Below are 18,693 nucleotides of genomic sequence, written 5' to 3'. Positions count from 1 at the left end.
AGGCGTTTTGTAGCATTTCAGCATTTTTGACTGAATGCAGCTGTATGTTTTCTACTTGATGAAGTGTGAGTTGGGAAATTGCAGCCTAAGACGGTTCCACATACGCGCAAGTATCAGTAGTCGGGCTATGCTGTCCATAGGAGGTAAATAGAGTGGAAACAACACATCGTCTGATGGTGGAGGTCAGCTTCAGTTCACTGTGATGTTTGTTCAGTAATTCAGATGTTGTTTTTTAGCCCTGGTGCAGGATTTACCTCGGGCCAGGGGCTTCATGCGGCTTGTCACATACACCACTTCATTAACAGCTAACATTTCACTAGTTAGTAGATTAAATGCGTTCTCAGTTTTCATTAAGCTCACCGTGTCAGAGCTGCCTGCTAATACTCAAGTAAACGACAGAGGAAAAGGTCTTAAGGCAGCTGTTCCGAGACAAGTTGGGAAATTCCTCCTGATATCAGAGCCATGTGAGATACATAACTTAAGGCACGAGTTGACCCTCTTATAAGGAGTGTGAACGTTCAGATCATAGGTCGATTTTTTTTTTTCTTCTTTTCATTTAAACTAAATCAGATTAACGTGCATAACAAAGACGCACACACACACACGCGGTGCTGTTCTACATATGTCCAGCTTCACTTAATTTAGTTCCAAGTGATATAAAGCTGAAGGAGCTGGCGTTGCCTGGTGAATTTAAAGTGATAATGAGGTACGATCAATACAGAGCTGTCCAGGCTGTGTGCAGTCCACATATAAATGGACTTGGGGGTAGCCTATGTAATGGTGCTGACTGCTAAGGGAACATTTTGACTCTGCGTTTTAATTTTTTAATAACTTCCAAACTACAACTCCAACGCCCAAATTTTGTTTTTCTAAGAAAGCAAACATGTAAGGCTATTTGACTTGTTTTTTCTGACCAGTACTGCAGTTGAGATTTAAGTCGCCATTATTTTTTGATAAATTACACCACAGGCTTTCATTTGTGGTCAACACAAATGTAGTATTAAACACAATAAGCTTGTACCAAGCAGAGAACTCTGTAGCAATGCTGCTTAAGCTAATGTGAGCTTAACAGATTGACTGGTTCAACAGCTTACTCGCCTACTGAATGATTTCCAGTACTGAAGGTGATAAGCTCTAAGCGATGATGATATGATGTATGTAAACAGTTCTAGAAATGATATCATTATTGTGATACCATACAATATACTATACCATATACCATTTTAATTATGTGGCATCAGTGTCGTCTTTTTCTGGTTTCAAAGGCAGAATTACAGTAAAGTGATGACATTTTCTGAACTTACCAAACTGTTCTACTACTTGTTCTAATGCTTGCCTTTATCCACCTAGTCACTATATTCACATTACTGATGATTATTTTGTCAAAGTACCAATAGTCATCCCTACAATATTGTTGCATTAACATCAATAGCCTATTCATAAAAAAAACACTGACACTGATTTTGTCGCGATATTGCCTAAAAATATGCCAATATTATTCCAAGGCCATATCGCTCAGCCCTAAATAGAATATACTAGTGAAAAAATGCAGCATATTAACCAGAAAAATATATTTCAGAATAAAATTGAGTTAAATCTATTTGAATTATTATTTTTTTAATGTCAGAATGTCACTTTTTCTCGAAAATAAGTCTAAAGTTATTTTTCATATTGTTTCAGAACTTCTCGTCTGGCATAGGAGCCGTTCATCTATTTCAATGAAGACGTTCCATCTGGTGTTTGTCTCAATGAGGGATACTGACCTCCGTCTTCACAGCACCAGGTTGGTATTCTTCATCTCTGTAGCTTATTGCAGTGAACTTTGAAGCAGGCTGACCACTTTACCAAACTCTGTCGTCTTAAATATCTGAATAAATAATTTCACCAGAAGCAGCTAATGTTCCACTTGTGTAAGTCACCTGCTATACTGCACAGATGGCTTTTTTAATTATAAGGGAATCAAAGTTTATATGGCACAAATTATAGCAATACAGTGTTTTCACATAAAATTTTAGCAGGGTGGAACTACTTATTAAAATGATTTCCATGCAGGTGTTGGTACTAAAACCATGCTGCTGTAAGCCTACAGGGTACAACATCAGTAGCATCTCATTAATTGAAGGCTACATCTGACAGCTCAGGTGTGACATCATGGTTACTTATGATAAGAAGAAAAAGCTGGTTAAAGAAAGGTGAAAGAAAAAAAAGAAGAAGATGACATTCAGTCACGCACACAGTCAGTGTGTCAGTGCACAGTGCACAGGCAAGTAATTATCACCAGCGTTATATGATGAAGCTAATTTTATGGACCCGCTGCACATCTGCGACACAGTCTGCTCTCAGGTTGGTAATTTCAGGCAGTATCTGTAAGTGAAATCAGCATTTTTAGTAGTCAGGTTAATTGTGTCACGCCTGCATGGCTCAGCAAGCAGCAACATGGTAGGGAGAGAAGAAGAAGGTGTTCTTAGTCAGCAGACAGGAGAAGGCTTTAAGCTTTCGGCTCTTGAATCGATCTTTTTTAATTAGATAATGAAACATGCTTTGACTTGAGCTTATTAACCTTTTCAGTGTTTTGAGAAATGTGGTGTCTTTCCAAAAACAATATTACATGTTACAGCGTAAATAACTGGCTCAGGCGAACATGTTTTGGCAGTATGATAACATCTATTAAATGATTATCCTCCTCTGATTAGTAAATCTAGTTGTGATTTTAATGCCAGCATTTTCAATTCTTGACTCAGTTTTGCCAGTGTTGCTCTGTCTGCCTCCCACTTTGGTTCAGATTTAAATGTCTCAATGCCAATTAGATGGAATGGAACTAAATGTGGTGCTAATTGTTCCCAGGGGGAACTTTATCTCTAGTGCTACCATGAGGTTGACTAAACTAATGACACTCCCATCAGCCTTAGCTGTGCTTTGCGTTGAGTGCAAATGTTAGCACGCCGATAACCAAAGCTGTGGTGATGATGATGATGGTGGACATTATACAGTACCTGCTTAACGTCGGCATGTTTGTAAAAATACATATAAAGCAGCCTGTCTGTGCGGTGAGCAATAAAGGTGACTGATCCCAAGTCACCTTTGTCACACTGTCATATAATGCAGAACGATGACAAACATAAACAATCAACAGGTGATGTGGCATCTATTGCAAACTATTGCTCCTCTCTCCCTGTTGATTAGATGAGGCTGATATGTGGCAGAATATTTCACAACTGAACAATAAACTAAATTATTACAGGCGAGGTAATAGAAAATGTAAGATAACAGTTTCGTATAGTAAATGTCACTAAAAATTAAGTGAATGTAAATAATGACAACACATACAAACACATATTGTGTAAGACCTCATCATTACATGAGCAGCGAAGGATTTTTGCCATTACCCGTTTGCTTTAACTTAGCAGTTCTGCACAAGAAGTGTGTGTGTGTGTGTTGACTGTAAAGTGGTACGTCCCCTGCTGGGAGTGGATAATGGTTGTATGGCCTTATTACCCCCGCTGAGTGAATGTGGGGAAAGCAGAGCAGGGAGATTAGCAGAGCGGCGGGAGTCATAGATAGACACTCTGACCCTCTGATGCGATGCGACGTGACAGGACGGTAGATGTAATGTGATTTGAAATAACCTTGTCTCAAACACCTTTAATTATTTTCACACTCATTAGTCCTCATGATACAAAATTCATGACACATGCTCAGTACCTCCTTAATGGCTGCATTCACACTGTCCTGATTTCCTCACAAGCGACACAGACTCTGAATCAGTGTGACCAACCTCAGGCAGGATGAAGCTGCAGCACATGGTGTGCCAGATATGTTTGGAATATAAAAATCAGATTTAGTGTTGCCATAATAATGGCAATATAATAACTGTGCAAGTGTTAGTTTTCATGTTCTGTGCAGGAATTGATGCATTGTAGCCGTGCAGACCAAGAGGCAGTGACCGCACTAACTGCCCTTTTGAAGTAGCGGTGGGATTGACAGAGCAAAGAGAAACTGGAATGACTGGCTGATATTGGTGGGGTTAAAGTACAGTCATCTTAGCCTTCAGTTCACCAAAGTTTTCTGCTCTCAGCACTGAAAAGGGATGTGATGTCATTGTTCTGAATACATAATCTTGAGCAGAGAAATCATGAGCTGTAAAAACGGTTCGAGAGTGATGCTGCAGGTTGAAATAAATGTGGTCTGGTCGGGATTCAATCCCAATCATTTTTAAATATTTTATCAAATGTGAATCCTAGTATCAAGTTATTAGATTTGAAGCCCATATTGAATCTAATTATTTTGTGCTCTCGGGGAACTGAAGTTATAAAAAACTAAAACTCGCAGCTCTTTAATCAGCTTTTCTTAGCTGAGATGGCAGATATAGCGCAGTTTTCTACCGTCGCCCTGGTTAATATTCACAACCTGCAGCTACGACCTGAAAATGAGATGAGCAGCAGGAGATATGAAATGCTGATTAAATGAATCTGACACATTGAAATAACTTTACCTCATCCTACACGAACTCCTTGCTTTTAATACAGGAGGAGCTGATTCAGAGCTGTGATGCTTGAATTATTAACATGATATGCATGAAGGTTTAACTTGAAGGTTCTCCTGAAATTCATATGATGTATCAGTCAATGAGATCATTTCTGCACTCACTTTTCTTTCGGTCTTCAGGTCTTAAAGTTGGAGTACAGACACCAACTTGTCAAAAGCATGTTAACCAGACAGCCAGACTGCCAAAAATGTTCATTAAACCATTTAACAAGGGTTAGGATGAACATTTCCTGATAGTAGAAGCAAGAGAACAATGAGACACTTACTTTTCACTGAGTTTTGTTTGGGTACAAAGTGATGATTCCTCACCCCTGGTCTACTTACAGGATAAAATAAGAATGAAAACAACCGTTTATATAAACTAAATAGGTTAAACAAATAGGGTGAAGTCAGGAGATCTTCAGCAATTTGTGAGATCCAATTTGGAGACCTTCTTAAAGATTTAAATGTCATGTGTTGTCTGACCAGTCCTATAGATTAGCATCAGAACATTGCATTTGAGAAGTTGGTTAGCAGTTAGATAGCATCTCGGCTTAAAAACTACTGAAATGAATCCTTCATTATCAAAATAGTTGCTGATAAATTTTATTGATTAATATTCTTACCATTGCAGCTCTACACCAATCCCTACTTTGAGAGCTTAAAATTAAATAGACAGCTTAATTCATAGGAATGTAAGAGTCTTTAGTGTAGCAAGAAAATGAGAAGAGGATGTTCATAAACTTGAGGACTAAATGGATGGTAGTCAATTCTTTTTGAATAATTATGTAGAAATATTAAATGAATTAAACAAATGCAGATTAAGCACAGTTCTTATTACACCGTGAAATTACAAGTTCCACTTTGTAATTGCATTTTTCAGAAAATATTCACTTCACTACAGCTCAGTTGTTGGAAATTAAGTGTATCGCATATCTCAGTTATTCCAGGGTTGTGTTGGTTTCTGGGTTTCAGAACTTTGTGATAAGAAAAAGAAGTCGTCTCCATGCACTTAGTTGGATGACTCAGATAAATGCCTCTATAAGCCGGTAGGTGTTCAACCATTTCAGAGCCACTAAACATGTACTGTAATGCAAAATCTCCCCTCAGCTTAAATTATAGAGTCCTTTAAATGTTGCATAAATAATTTTGGTTGCAAGCCCTACACGAACATGAGTACACGCCAGACCCAAAGGCAAAAAAAAAAAATGCATTAACCTACATAAAAGCTGAGATGTGTCATCACGAGCCTCTTTTCTTTAGTTTTTCAGATATGTGGAGGCAGGCTATAGCTCACTCTGAGCGAGAGCAGCCGTCTGGCTCTGAAAAACCATTAAAGGGTTATGTGATTTATTTTACAGCTGTTAGAAATAAGCACTTACTCTCCAGTGGCCGCGCTAATTACCTGGACGTCCAACGACTTGTCCATGTCCAGACATTTTGTTGACCTTTTCCACAGTTAGGTTTGTCACACTGTACGTCAGAAAGCTCGCTAGTCACTCCAAAGTGTGCAGCAGGGTGAGTGCGATGATGGAATTGAAGGCATATTCTTGGTCGTCGTCTGTGCTACCGTAAACCCACACATAATTACCAGCAACTGCCTCTAATGGGCCGCTAATGGAGACACTTCCTGTTCAACCCAGGCCCTAGTCTGACTGCCCCCTAACCTCTGGCTTTGCCCTATTGTGCTTTCTTTAGATACATATCATTAAGCAAACCAAATTGTTGTTGCATATTGGATGCATCTACAGTACTGTTGGAGAGCATCAGGCTGTTGGTGCAAACTACTAGTCCGTCCCAAAATCCACAAACGCGATCATGAGCTCTGAAGTGCTATCGAATCACCAAAATAGTGGGTTAGTGTGTCCCACCTCTGAGAAACACCATGTTTCTGCGAGCTCAAAAGTCCACATGCATGCAGTCCTAACAGGCGTATAGGCTGTGATAGCAATCAGCAGACCTTATCTCTCCAGACCCAGAAGTAGGAAGTGAATGACCTCACACATGCCATTTTTTTCAGCACTTTCATCCAAAGTGCACCATAGTACGACAAGAACATAAAGAAACGCTTCACACTTCATGGGCCTGCATCAATAGAAAACAATTTGCTCACTGAAATACCATCGGCAGAACCGATTTTTCTGCTTTTTGATGAGCAGAAACTGAGATCTTGGAAGTTTATCCCCATAAAGCTTTTCACAGGGAACTCCAAAAGAACATCAGCATTCTGAGTCAAATCTGAGTAGAAAGAGTTTCCACTTTTTTTTTTTTTCTGCCGGAAGGATTTTGGGTGAGTCAGTCACATGAGCTCCCATATTCAACAAAATAATCCCTGTTATTTTCTTAGCGATCATAAAAAGAGATGCAGTGGGAGAATTTGTACAAGGAGTTCGATTTATTTTCAGTCCTGTTCACATGCCAGATTAGATCCACAGATGAAAGCTTATGGGCCCGGGGGTGACATCTTCATTTGCAATGCAGTGTTAACGACGAGCTGTATGATTCATGTTCATCCCCAGCTGTGTAGCATATCCCGTGTTAACACAGAGAAACATCGCTGCAGCAATTTCCCAGCACGCTTCAGATCAGAGTTGTCCAAAGTTTTCATGCCAGGAGTTTGAAGCACTTTGTTCTGTGCACTTGAAACTCCAGTAAGATGATTTCATCACTACCAGACCTCACTCACTAACATATATTACTACTAATGGGTATAGCCAAGAGATTCCCTGAGAAACAACAAAAGTGTTTTTATTGCTCATTGTCAGACATATACGCTGATACCTGTGATGCATTTGTTGGGCTTTGGAAACACACAACATGCTCACGTGTCCTTTAAAAAATACAATGAAATTAAAGTAATTAGTAGGGATTATCGGCCTTTACCAATTATCACGGCAGATATTCAACATTTTTTCCGATTATTGGTATCAGTGTTTTTTTGTGTCTGATGCAGCATCCTTTCTCTGTCTGTAGTCACCGCTCTGTGGTTACACTCAAGTAATGGCCGATCAACACTTAAAAATCAGGATCTGCAAAGTAACAAGTAACTGAATTAATCAAATAAATGTAGTGGAGTGGAAGCATTGAGTAGGAGAAAATGGAAATACAAGTGACTTGTAGTTAGTTACATTCCATCACTGGTTATTCTCAACTTTGACACTATGATTTTTTTTTTTTTACTGCAAAGTTTCCAATTATTGGTCTCCTTGATCACTAATAATCGATATTGATATCGGCTCTGAAAAAAATATATGGGTAGAGCCCTAGCTGATAGCAAACAAGACTTAAAAATGACCTTGTTTTGAGCATTGTCTCATTTCTGTGTAAGTATCAGCTAAATGTCAAGCAGAAAAATGTCTCCTACACAACAATTTGGGGAGAAACTGACATGACAAGCAACACCTTTCATTAAAATTAGATCACAGAAGTGATCTTTAGTGTGGTGTATGAAAGTGAGACATTTTTATTTGACATTTGGTGGAATTTATTCCCCGGATTCCTTTTCTTACTTACTCCGTAACCTCCTGTTTGTACATTAGTATTTGTCTTTGTATGCACCATCTTAGCAGAGCCATCCATCATTTAAAAAGACCCTGGTTGAAATTTACCTCAACAACCAAATCAAAGCACAGTGAGATATCATGTGTCCCCACACTGTGAGGTAAACACAAACATGTGTGTCTGTCAGGGGTGGACATGTCTACGTCTTGATGTGTATCAGTATCTTTTTGCGCACACGTTTGTTTATGTGTGAATTCCATTCTTTGTTCTTGCTCATCGCACTCATCATGTTATAATTTGCTCCATTCTGACGAGGGATGATTGGGGCACTGAATGCTTTGACGGGACAACAAACACTCCAGCTCATTTCCAAAACAACGCTCAGTGGCATGAAGCATTAATGAAGCAGCTCACAGCATCGCTGAGCAATATCTGGTCATCCGTTGTTGTTTTTCCAGACCAGTGCTGCTGGGAAGGTTTTGGACAATCTAGCTTGAGGCCCAGATAATGCAAGTGGACTGTGGTGAGACAAGGGAGCCCCTGTTCCCATCTGAGCACCCCCCGAACCACCACCATTATTGTCCTCATTCTTTTATCTACGTATCCCCCTGTTTTGTTGATGGTGCGTGATTGATTTGAAATCAAGACTCCAGCTGACAGCTGACCGTGGGATGAACCCATCATCACGTTGGGGTCAATTGTGACATTGCCTTGGCGTTGTGACATATATGTGATGACCCAATTTGAGTCCTCTGAGGTTGTTTTTCTTTTTTTTCTTTTTTCTTCAGTTAGATGAAGTAGCAGTGACATGCTGGCATATTGTTTTGTGGTAACGTGTTTGGTTGTAAAGTCCTTAGCTGGTCCTCAGGATTAGAGCCAATTAAGTCATTTTTATGGCTCAGTATCAGCTGTATAAAGCCCAATCAATTTCCAGTCTTTACATTTATTGTAGTAGTCATTTGCACAAAGGATGGAGGAGCATTTCACTGTGCTCTTTGAACACTGTAACAGATTGCATATCTAATTACATTTGTCTACAGGGTTGTGAATGCAATTTTAATTGTCATTAATCTCTATAAATTAAACTTAGTGCGTCGGTGCATCTTCCAACCATATTTACATTCCCTTCTTAGTTTTAGCTAGAAAATAGTTGTTGTATTGTAAGCTGTCCACTGTCCTCCCAGGGTTCTCTCTCTCAATATATTTTTTAGCCTTTATTCATTCAGGTGTAGTCATTTCCAGGAGCGCCCTGATCACATTCACAAAGTTACACATTCACATCTGTAAGCTCCATAGTACAACCTCTGTCTGATCCATACGGAGGTAATACTCAAACCTCTAATCTTTCTTCATGTTCCGTGACAAGTCCTGGGCGTGTGTGTGTAAATAAAGCATGTGTACGTTTGACAAATATTCTTCTCTCATGTACCGCAGTGCCTGGTAGCACATATGTAAATGTAACCTGTATGTTCTTTTTGTTGTGTCTTGAAGTATCCTGACTCACACAAAACCACATGTCTTCACACATGAGTGCACAGGGTGGACTGTAAAATGTCAGTACAGTAATATAGGGCATTTGCCCATCTTTATCTTAATTGTTGTGGTTTGCGGTCAGTATCTATTAGCGTTTAACTTGCGAATGTATTATGTAGGTGTCTTTTTATTTTGTCTCATTGGATGTTGACTAGGTTTAGACCCATGTCTTCTTCAGAAACAGTAATGCCACTGAAGCCGTCATTGCCTCAATACTGTATACCCAACGGCTTGTTTTGCGTGTTAGTGTTGAAACGTCTCATGCACCGCGGTTATGTGCAGTAGAATCACAGTTGTTGTGTCTCCTGAAAATGGCCGTTCAATAAGCCGCCCTTAGTTACTGCTGCTCGGCTTGACAGGCTTTATTTTGCTCGGTGTCTGTCGTACAACTACAGGTTGTTTTCAGGAAACTCCGAGAGTTGAGGCAGAGCAGCCTGAGCACATCAGAGGGAAAAAACAGAAAACATTTTCTTCATGAAATATGATCTAGTTTCAAGCTTGTTAGTAGGACATGCTATTGTTTGCGGCTTACAATATGGCGCTTAACCACACTGTTTAATTCATTTGTTAATCTTTTCATCTAATGTATTTGTTTTCATGAAAGGTTTATAAAGGGCACAGTCCTCAAAACCCTTCAAACATTGAGTATTGGTCTCACTAAAGCCTCGTGCAGTTGGCTTCAACGTGAAGAAACCCACAGACTGACTGGCCTTTTGTCTATTTGTATTTGCTAAGCTTTTATTTGACAATCACTTGTTGTTTGTAGGTTTAGTGAACGGTCAATTAACTGAATGTAGTTGAATCTATTTTTTTAGTCCACAAAGCAGGACCATAGCTGTGTTGGTTAGACTTGTCATGGTGTCTGTGACTGACACCTGATGTTTTATCGTTGCAGGGATAGCTGCAAAGCTGGCTTGAATGCAGGACAACACACTGTGTATAAATTGAATAGCAGGGCTAATAAGTGCCTGCCCAGAAGACTGGGTATAAACTCACTAAGTGGGTCATTGGCCTCTCGGAAAGACAGAAACCGCTTGCATGTGATCTGTTGCTGAATAGGATTGTTTCAGAGAGCGGGGAGTTGAAAGGAAGTGAACATAAGAGGAGGCAAAGAAGTGGACATGTGACCAGAGCGCTTCGATTTCCCCACAGCAGCTGGGAAAAACTGAGCGGAGAAAGGGAACGCTTTCGTCTGACTTGGCAGCTGTTGAACTGATATTAACATATGTAGATACTCGAGACATTCGAGATATACGCACTCCCAAATGTAACTGCCTCGTGTCCAACAGCTTCCGAGGCACATTAAGATGTAAATGCTTTACCAGTAGACACAATGCAAAGAGGAGAGGTGACATTTAAATCCGAGGTGCCAGGCTGCTGATTGGGCCTCTGCTAAAGATTTCCTCGAGGGATTAGTCTGCGACAGCCAGCTGATCAGGATATGGTGCTGACTTAATGACAGCGGTGCAGTCTGTGCCATCACTGCAGTGTTAGAGTACATTTTAATGAATAGGTAATGAGACTAATGACAGTGACTGTTCCTGTTTGCCTTCGGCTTACTTCTTCAAAATGATAATATGAAGTGCTAATGCCATGTCTACATATCATCTCCATTTTTGTTATAATTTGGTTTTATGGCAACAGATATCCTGTTTGAGAACTCTGAATGAAACCAAACCATTACGCTGATGTTCTGATGGCAATTTTAATGTTCTGCTGGGGAAAGGTTTGCGTCCTCCATTATGACCTGTCCAGTGCGAGAAAAATGTCTCCCGTCATCCCCAACATAATAGTAAGAAAATAATAAATGGGACATGGAGAAGAAACGTTGCACGTAGCAGCAACAAAATACTTTTCATTTCCTCTCCCACATGTTACAAATGCCAACAGCACCTCCCTTACCGAGACTCTGAGAAGACGTACAACTTTTTTTGCACTCTCTAGTTGAGGCCTTTTAAATCACAATGTTACGATGGCACAGGGCTCAGCAGTGTATATTTCTTTGGCTGTGCTTTACAGTGACACTCAAGATTCTCAAGAAACAAGATGCTTTCTAAATGCCTGCTCCCTTTCTGACACTAAAGCCTAAGCGGAGGCACTTTGAAATACAGTTTAAAGCAAGGATGTTAGACAGTGGAGCTCATTTCAGCTGGCTGTCTAAAGAAAAGGACCTGCTGTAATGGAATTAAAAGTGTTACGGCTCAGCCAACCTTGATCAAAACAACAATACTGAGCATTCAAAACAATCACTGCTACACTACACCAGGTACATTACTTAACGGCATTCATCTTCATTGTATGTGACTGGTGGATGGTGGATGGCATCTTTCTCCATGTCTGAGTATTGTTCACAAATAATCTCCCTATCTTTCTCTACCTTTCTTTGTTATTTATTTTTTTCTATATTTATCTTAATACTTTGTTCATCTTACTCCCTGCTGATGTCCTTTTCACCATCCCTCATCGTTTCATCTACCCATCCCTTAAGCTGTTCGTTACTGCTTAACCACATCCCCTCTGCCTCAGAAAGCTGTATAGGATTTGTGTGTGCGTAGGTTGATGTATGAAAGTGTGTGTGTGTGTGTGTGCGTGTGTGTGTGTGTGTTTGTGTTGCACGAATGGGGGAGTTGTTCAGCCTCTGAGTGCTTGAAAATCAGAGTAGTACTTTTTTTTTTCTCCCTTTTTGGCAGATTGCACAGGGTTCAGTTTTCATGACTTTCGCCTGGTTGCTATGCAACCATAGGAAGACATTTTCAGCTTATTCATGTGCATAGCTTTTCACACCTCCGCTCTCTTCCTCCTCATCCTTCCCCTCTCCCTCTCCTTCTTTGTTCCTTCCCAACTTCCTCCTGTTCCATTTCTCCCTCTCATCTCTCTGCATCCTTTTTCCCCCAAATGATCTGTTCATACTTCGGCTGCTCTGCCTCCCCCCCTTCCCTGTCATCTGTCCCCCATGCTGCTGCCTCCTCCCTGCCCTCCTCTTCTGGTCCTGGTCTTGGCTGGCTCAGCTGCTGGCAAAGCTTATGCATCCAAGGTCATCCATACTGTGCTGTTGGTGTGACAAGTGGGCTGGTGTGTGTCTTTGTGTGTGTGTGTGTGTGTGTGTGTGTGTAATTACTGGGAGAATTCAGCACAGAGTACAGTAAGCGTGTCCTCACCCCTCCACAGATAATGTGTTCATATGGACCCATGGATGTGGATAAAAGCATCTCTGTGTTGTTTTGACGTAAATGAATGCAATGATTTCTTTCATGCACTTTCTCCAGTACAGCAGTGCTTTTGTGGTTATGCGGCTGTCCTTACGGAGTCCATGCCTCTGTGTCCTCGTATGGCCCACTTGTGTAACTGTCCCCGGAGGTCATGTAGGCGGTGATATAGGAGGCGATATAAGACACTGTTCTGTGTGAAACATGCAGGACCAGTCTGACTGTCTCAAACCTCCTGTCTGTCGCCTCAACCAGCAAATACAGACCCTCATCTGTGTTACAAAGTGCGAATAGAGACGTGTCATTTGAGAGAAACAAAATTATATAGGCCGCACAAGATACCCATGACACTGTCAGCTGCATTAGAAAGTAACCAGCAAGTCAAACATACAGCAATCATCCTCCAACTGCACGCCCATATGTATGTGTACATATGCACATACTAGAAAGGCTTTCTCACTTTCACAAAGTCTTCCCATCAGCATGGATGAATAGATAATAACTGAATTTTCAAACACCCCATTTGATAATAAGGCATAATATATTTTCCAGGTGTTAATGTTCTCATTTCCACTTCCTGTATATTTTGCTTCGTTGTCATGTTTCCAATCATTTTTCTACCTCCACCTCATCTAGTCAACAGAACTGACACAGCAGTTTCATCATCTGTTTACCTTTTGTTTATTTGAATAATTTGTTAGCGTTGTGGCATCAGTTTTTGGTGCTGCACTTAATGCAGCATTAAGGGGATTTATTTATTTTGAGGGCTACAACTTTGAATAAAGCGAAAACATTAATAACCGTTATCAGAGTTTATGGCATTTTGTAGTAGTCAGATATGAAAAAGTCATTTGTGTATAATTGGCTGTTGGCTGAGGTGGAAGTGCTTCGTGAAACAAGTCTGCTGTTGTGGAATCAGTCCAGCATGAAAACAAAGGGGGATAAAGCCACAAGTACAAAACCCAGTCAAACTTAATGAAATAACAATTGATTTCCAATTAAGCTGCAAACTTCTGTCTCAAAGCGAACCGCACACGTCCTCCTAATCACTCGGCACAAGTCACACTGGGTAAGATGTCCAGTGATATCGACTTCTGTTCTCACCATCGAGCCTTACTCAGCTTCTTCACTTCACTTCGCTCGTGCCATCTAGCCTCAGGTAGCTCACACTGCGAGTACTGAATCCTGCTTCTTATTAACGCAACCTCATATTAGAGTCCCAAATGAAATGAGTGGCTCTGAATCAGCCGCAGACCTCACAGTGGGAGGCAAACTCCACACTTAACAGGGCTGACATGAATGGAATATTAATGCATATATAAAAGAGGGTTTAATGTTCAAAGAAAATTATGATTCATCGTCTCTAAGGACTTTGGCTTTTTTTTCATTATTTCTCAAGGCCTTTTTTTTATTCAAGATCGACTTACGGTAAGCATGTGACTTTCTGCATGTCCAAGAGACAGTAATGACCCCTACTCCTTTCATATTAGACCTTTTCTACACAGTAACCAGCGACATTATCCTGAAAAATATGCAATTATAAATTTGGTCTATCTACTCGGTGATTTTGCGAGGCGTCAGCCATGCATGTAAAAAAAAAAAGAAAATAGATCTACTTTGCTGCAGTCAAGCCGCAGGTGTGTTTTTTTCCGCAGCGGTTCACACCGAGAGAGATGATCAAAAGAAGGCAGATGTGTTCAGTTTGCTTTAATGAGCACTAGAGAGAAGATAAAGACTACAGATACATGGAGAGACCGCATGAAAAAGGGTATTTTACTCACCGTCAATAAAACAGAGCCTTAATTGCCCACTTTATTTGAGTTCCATTATCCATCCAGGATGTAAGTGTTTTTACAGGAAGTAACGAGACCACACTTATATCTTTATAGTCCGCTGCTCCATTATGTTGGTGGGAAATGTGACTGATAAGTTCTGCATTTTAAAAACCATTTTCCTGAAGTTCACCTGGCTTATCATTTCCAGCATTGTATAATACTGCCATCGTTTTTCTATTATCATATACTTTTAAGACCTAATAAAATATAAGGTTTGGTGATTTAACAGTGGCCTAAAGATCATTTCAAGATTGTTGAAAAATCAATGATGATGCTCTTTTTCTGCCATGACTGACTCAGATTTTTCAACAATTAAGATTATGGATGCACAACACATTTTTTCCAGCTGATAACCAACAGTTACCAGCTTTTCATGGCCGATTCTGACAAGATGACCAATAATTGCACATTATTGTGATTTAAAAAGAAGTTCATAACCTGGAGTTTATGCACACCTGAGGCTAGGAAAGGCTAAGATGTAATAAGAAAAGATGGATGGTTTAATCTCTCTTTTATCTCTCATAAGATTTGTAGTGCTAAAGGATAAGTTCCCCCCAAAATTAAAATTCAGTCATTATCTACTCACCCCAGTGTTGTTGGAAAGTGAAGGTTTGTAGTCCACAAAACATTTCTGGAGCTTCAAAAAAAAAAACAGTGCTGCAGCATTGTCCTAAACAACTGAAGTAGATGGGAGACTTGTTTGAAAAGGTTAGAAAACAACTGAAAAAAAAGCCCTGAGTTCCAATATTGATTTGAAAAGACTTTATTTACACCTTTTTAGGCCAAAATGTTTACTGTAGCTGCTATGCTAAAAGTGTTAGTGTGCACCCCGTCTTGTGGGTAAGGGTGTAAATAATGTCTTTCTAAATCAGTTTTGGATCTCAGAGGTTCTTCTTAAGTTGTTTAGGAGAAGAAGTGTGGCTCTTTTAGACTTTACAAATGTTATCAGATCAGTGGATTATATGTTGAGGGTGAAAATCTGTCATTCTGCGGGTGTTGTGACGTTCAAAAAGACGCTTCTTTCAATACAAGCTTATGGGAAGACATCTTTTTGGGCCCCATTTCATCACTTGATGCTGTAATTACACACTTCTGCCATTCTGTAAAATTGTCTTTAAAGCCTGGCACTTGTCTTGGGGGCTTGGTTGAAACTAGTCGACTTTTCCCGACTCTCAAACCCTTGTGGAACACGTTTTGTAAATTGTAACCGTGTTGTCTTCCTCTGTAACTGTCAAAAATAAGGTCAACGCTTGTGACGACATGTTTGGCTCTCTAGTCTAGTCTACCAGGTGCAACAGTCTCACGTGGTGGATTGCAAACCAACTTTAAAGGTGCATACTACTACCTTCTCTACCGGAGTGTGTAGATGCTGTACTTGTTGAGTCAATGAAATTTGTGTCAAATTGAGTTCTGCTAAATGTTATTTTAATTAGACAACATTATCAAGAACATGAACATGTTTTTTTTGTGAAAACTAATGTGGCTTCATGGGCATAACTGTAGCTCAACACTGAGATTATAGTATACAGTATGATATCCATAAAAATAATCACTTGCATATTTTCCTCGATGTCATTGCAGTTTCTTTGCCAACTCTTATTGTGTCTTGATATCCTTGAGATAAAAGGGAAGAGATTAGTCTGCAGGTTGGGTGTAACATGAAAGAATGCTCCACACTGTCAGAGAAATATTCATTACACATCAATATCAGGAACGCCACACCTGAGCCAATGTGAAAACAGAGCTGGGATGTTATCAGCCAGTACTGCCATCAAACTATGTGATGTTCTGCATTGTTAAACAGGCTTCACCAGTTTGATAGGATCACATACCGTGTCTCATTGTTTGACATAGTTTCACATATTCATAATAACTTAGAGCCAGTGAATACACTGAATACCACAGCACTCTGCGGTGCCACACAGCCACTAACAAGCATGTGATCCTAATTTTACGGCTCAGCTACTTTCCAAATTAAAAAAATGCACAAATGCAAGTGGATCTTCACAGCTGGGAAAGACATTTTCAATTAAACTCACATATTAATGTCTTATCTTTTTTTAGCTTTTTATGGCGAGCGTGTTCTCGTTTTTAGTAAAAGCTGCTGAAAACAGTTAATTCAGCATGGTGGGTTCGGTGCAGTAACATTGAACTGCTGAGGACGAGAGAAGATCTCACACACACACACACGCGCACACACAAACAGACACACACTCTTGGCTGAGTACCAACTGTTGTTGCTGCAGAGTGTGCGTGGGCGGGTTGTGGGTGTTTTCCAGGCTCAGCACCCCATCCACATCCAAAATTGAAGGAGAAAAGAGTCAAGAAAAAAATAGTCCTACACACACTACGCTGTTTGACCTCACCCCTACCTGCTGCCAAATATTGAGCCAGAGCTTCAGCCAAGAGACTGTGCTCACTATGAACACACACACACACACACACACACACACACACACACACACACACACACACACACACACACACACACACACACACACACTCATATGCATACACGCTGTTCCAGGTCAGTGTGCCAGTGTCTTAGTATTAAAAGACAGGTCAGCAGGTTCAGAGGCAATGAAACATCAATGTGATATTTTATTGATGCCTGGAGGGTAACTTCCCTTTTTGGTTTCCTGCCTTGTCTCTGAGGTCAAAGGTCACAGTCAGATAAAGAACAACGACGAGCAGTCAGCCGACTCGCTCGCCAACCAGCCCTATAACCCTTCAACCTGAATCCAAAAATCTGGATTATGCAGTAACAATGTAAAAAGAAGTGCTGAATATAGAATATGTTACAGTAAAATAGCTTCAGTCCATGAATACAATTATATTGTAATATTCCTCCAGCTATGATAGCACTGTGGACAAAAAGAGAATTAAAAACCAACTATATGTTCCCTACACTCTCTGTGGCTCAGCCCCGAGCCCATGCGTTCTCATATACAATATAAAACATACATCACAGATATAAAGTTTTAAGTTTTCAGCACCAAAGTATGTTCCTGAAAAGGCTGGGCAGTGTAGTTTATAGCAAACACAGGAGTAAGTGGTGCATTTCTAAGTAACCATTTGCAGTGGGCAACGTAACAATATTTAACATCTATCTGCCATCAGATATGTTACTGCTCTCCTCACAGAAATGATACCTTGAATACTGTATATCTCCATGTTCAAAGCCATTTGTGGAAATGATCAGCACTCTTTAATGGCAATATTGGATTGGTATAGTATTTTTTTCATTAATGTGATGATTCTTTGATTTGTCAGGTATTTTGTTTGAGTGAATACCCAACAAGATGTCTACAGTAATGATAACAGCTTTGTGATGCTACTTTGGCATAGTGCTTTCTATTTATAAATCTTTTTATAGAATTGATCTTTTTTTTCTGTGAAAGTAGCATAAAAGGAAAAAAAAACATAAGTTAAATGTACCTTTTAACTTATGTTAGTTGTCAGTTAGCAGCCAGGCATTGCCATACATAGAGCAAAGCCACCTGCATGGTTAAAAACAGATTTGCAAATGACATTTACTGTGATATAGGATTTTTTGATTTATACCCGTAACAGCGTACCTCATTGATGAGTTTTGCTCCATGGCAGAAATAAATAATATTCAGCACCAAATGCTATGCAGTGAAATACTTATTTGAATCAATTCATTGCTGGCTTTGCTCTATTCATGAATTTTTTTAAGATTTGGAAAAATGTGAGAATTTTCAGCCTTGAATTTGGTTATCTTAGACAGATAGATTACCCCCTCTCCTTCCTTGTTCTCTTCGTCTCTGTCTCTTCCAACAGCCAAATGGTCGTTAATTTTGTTGACGGATAGCGGGCTTTTTTCCACGTTCACAGCTAATTTGGCAGGCAACCAGGCATAAACTCAAGGTTTCTTTTGCATTCTGACACTGTATATCTGGTGAACGACTGATAGCAGCCTGTACTGTACATCTGTCACTGTAGCTAATGGGGGAGGGAAGTCTTCTTTCCCCTCCTGCTTACAGAATGATGCATACTGTACGAAATGGCTCTTTCCTCTCATCCCCGCTCTTTTCTCCTGCCGTCTTCCTTCAGAAGATTAATCTTGATGT

The 18,693-nt window shown here is 40.0% G+C and overlaps 1 long non-coding RNA gene across 1 annotated transcript in view; it reads left to right on the top strand.

Moving 5' to 3' along the window:
• The first annotated feature begins 1,697 nt into the window (after positions 1-1,697).
• LOC141019340 (uncharacterized) overlaps positions 1,698-18,693 on the top strand; it is a 50,940-nt gene continuing 33,944 nt past the window's right edge. The window contains exon 1 of the long non-coding RNA XR_012180771.1: positions 1,698-1,783. This is a non-coding gene — a long non-coding RNA (uncharacterized lncRNA). The remainder of the gene's footprint in view (positions 1,784-18,693) is intronic.

Source organism: Pagrus major, chromosome 23, assembly GCF_040436345.1.
Source record: "Pagrus major chromosome 23, Pma_NU_1.0".
Lineage (NCBI taxonomy): Eukaryota > Metazoa > Chordata > Actinopteri > Spariformes > Sparidae > Pagrus > Pagrus major.
Note: the sequence above shows the minus strand (reverse complement) of the source record. Positions and strands in the feature narration are given on the sequence as shown.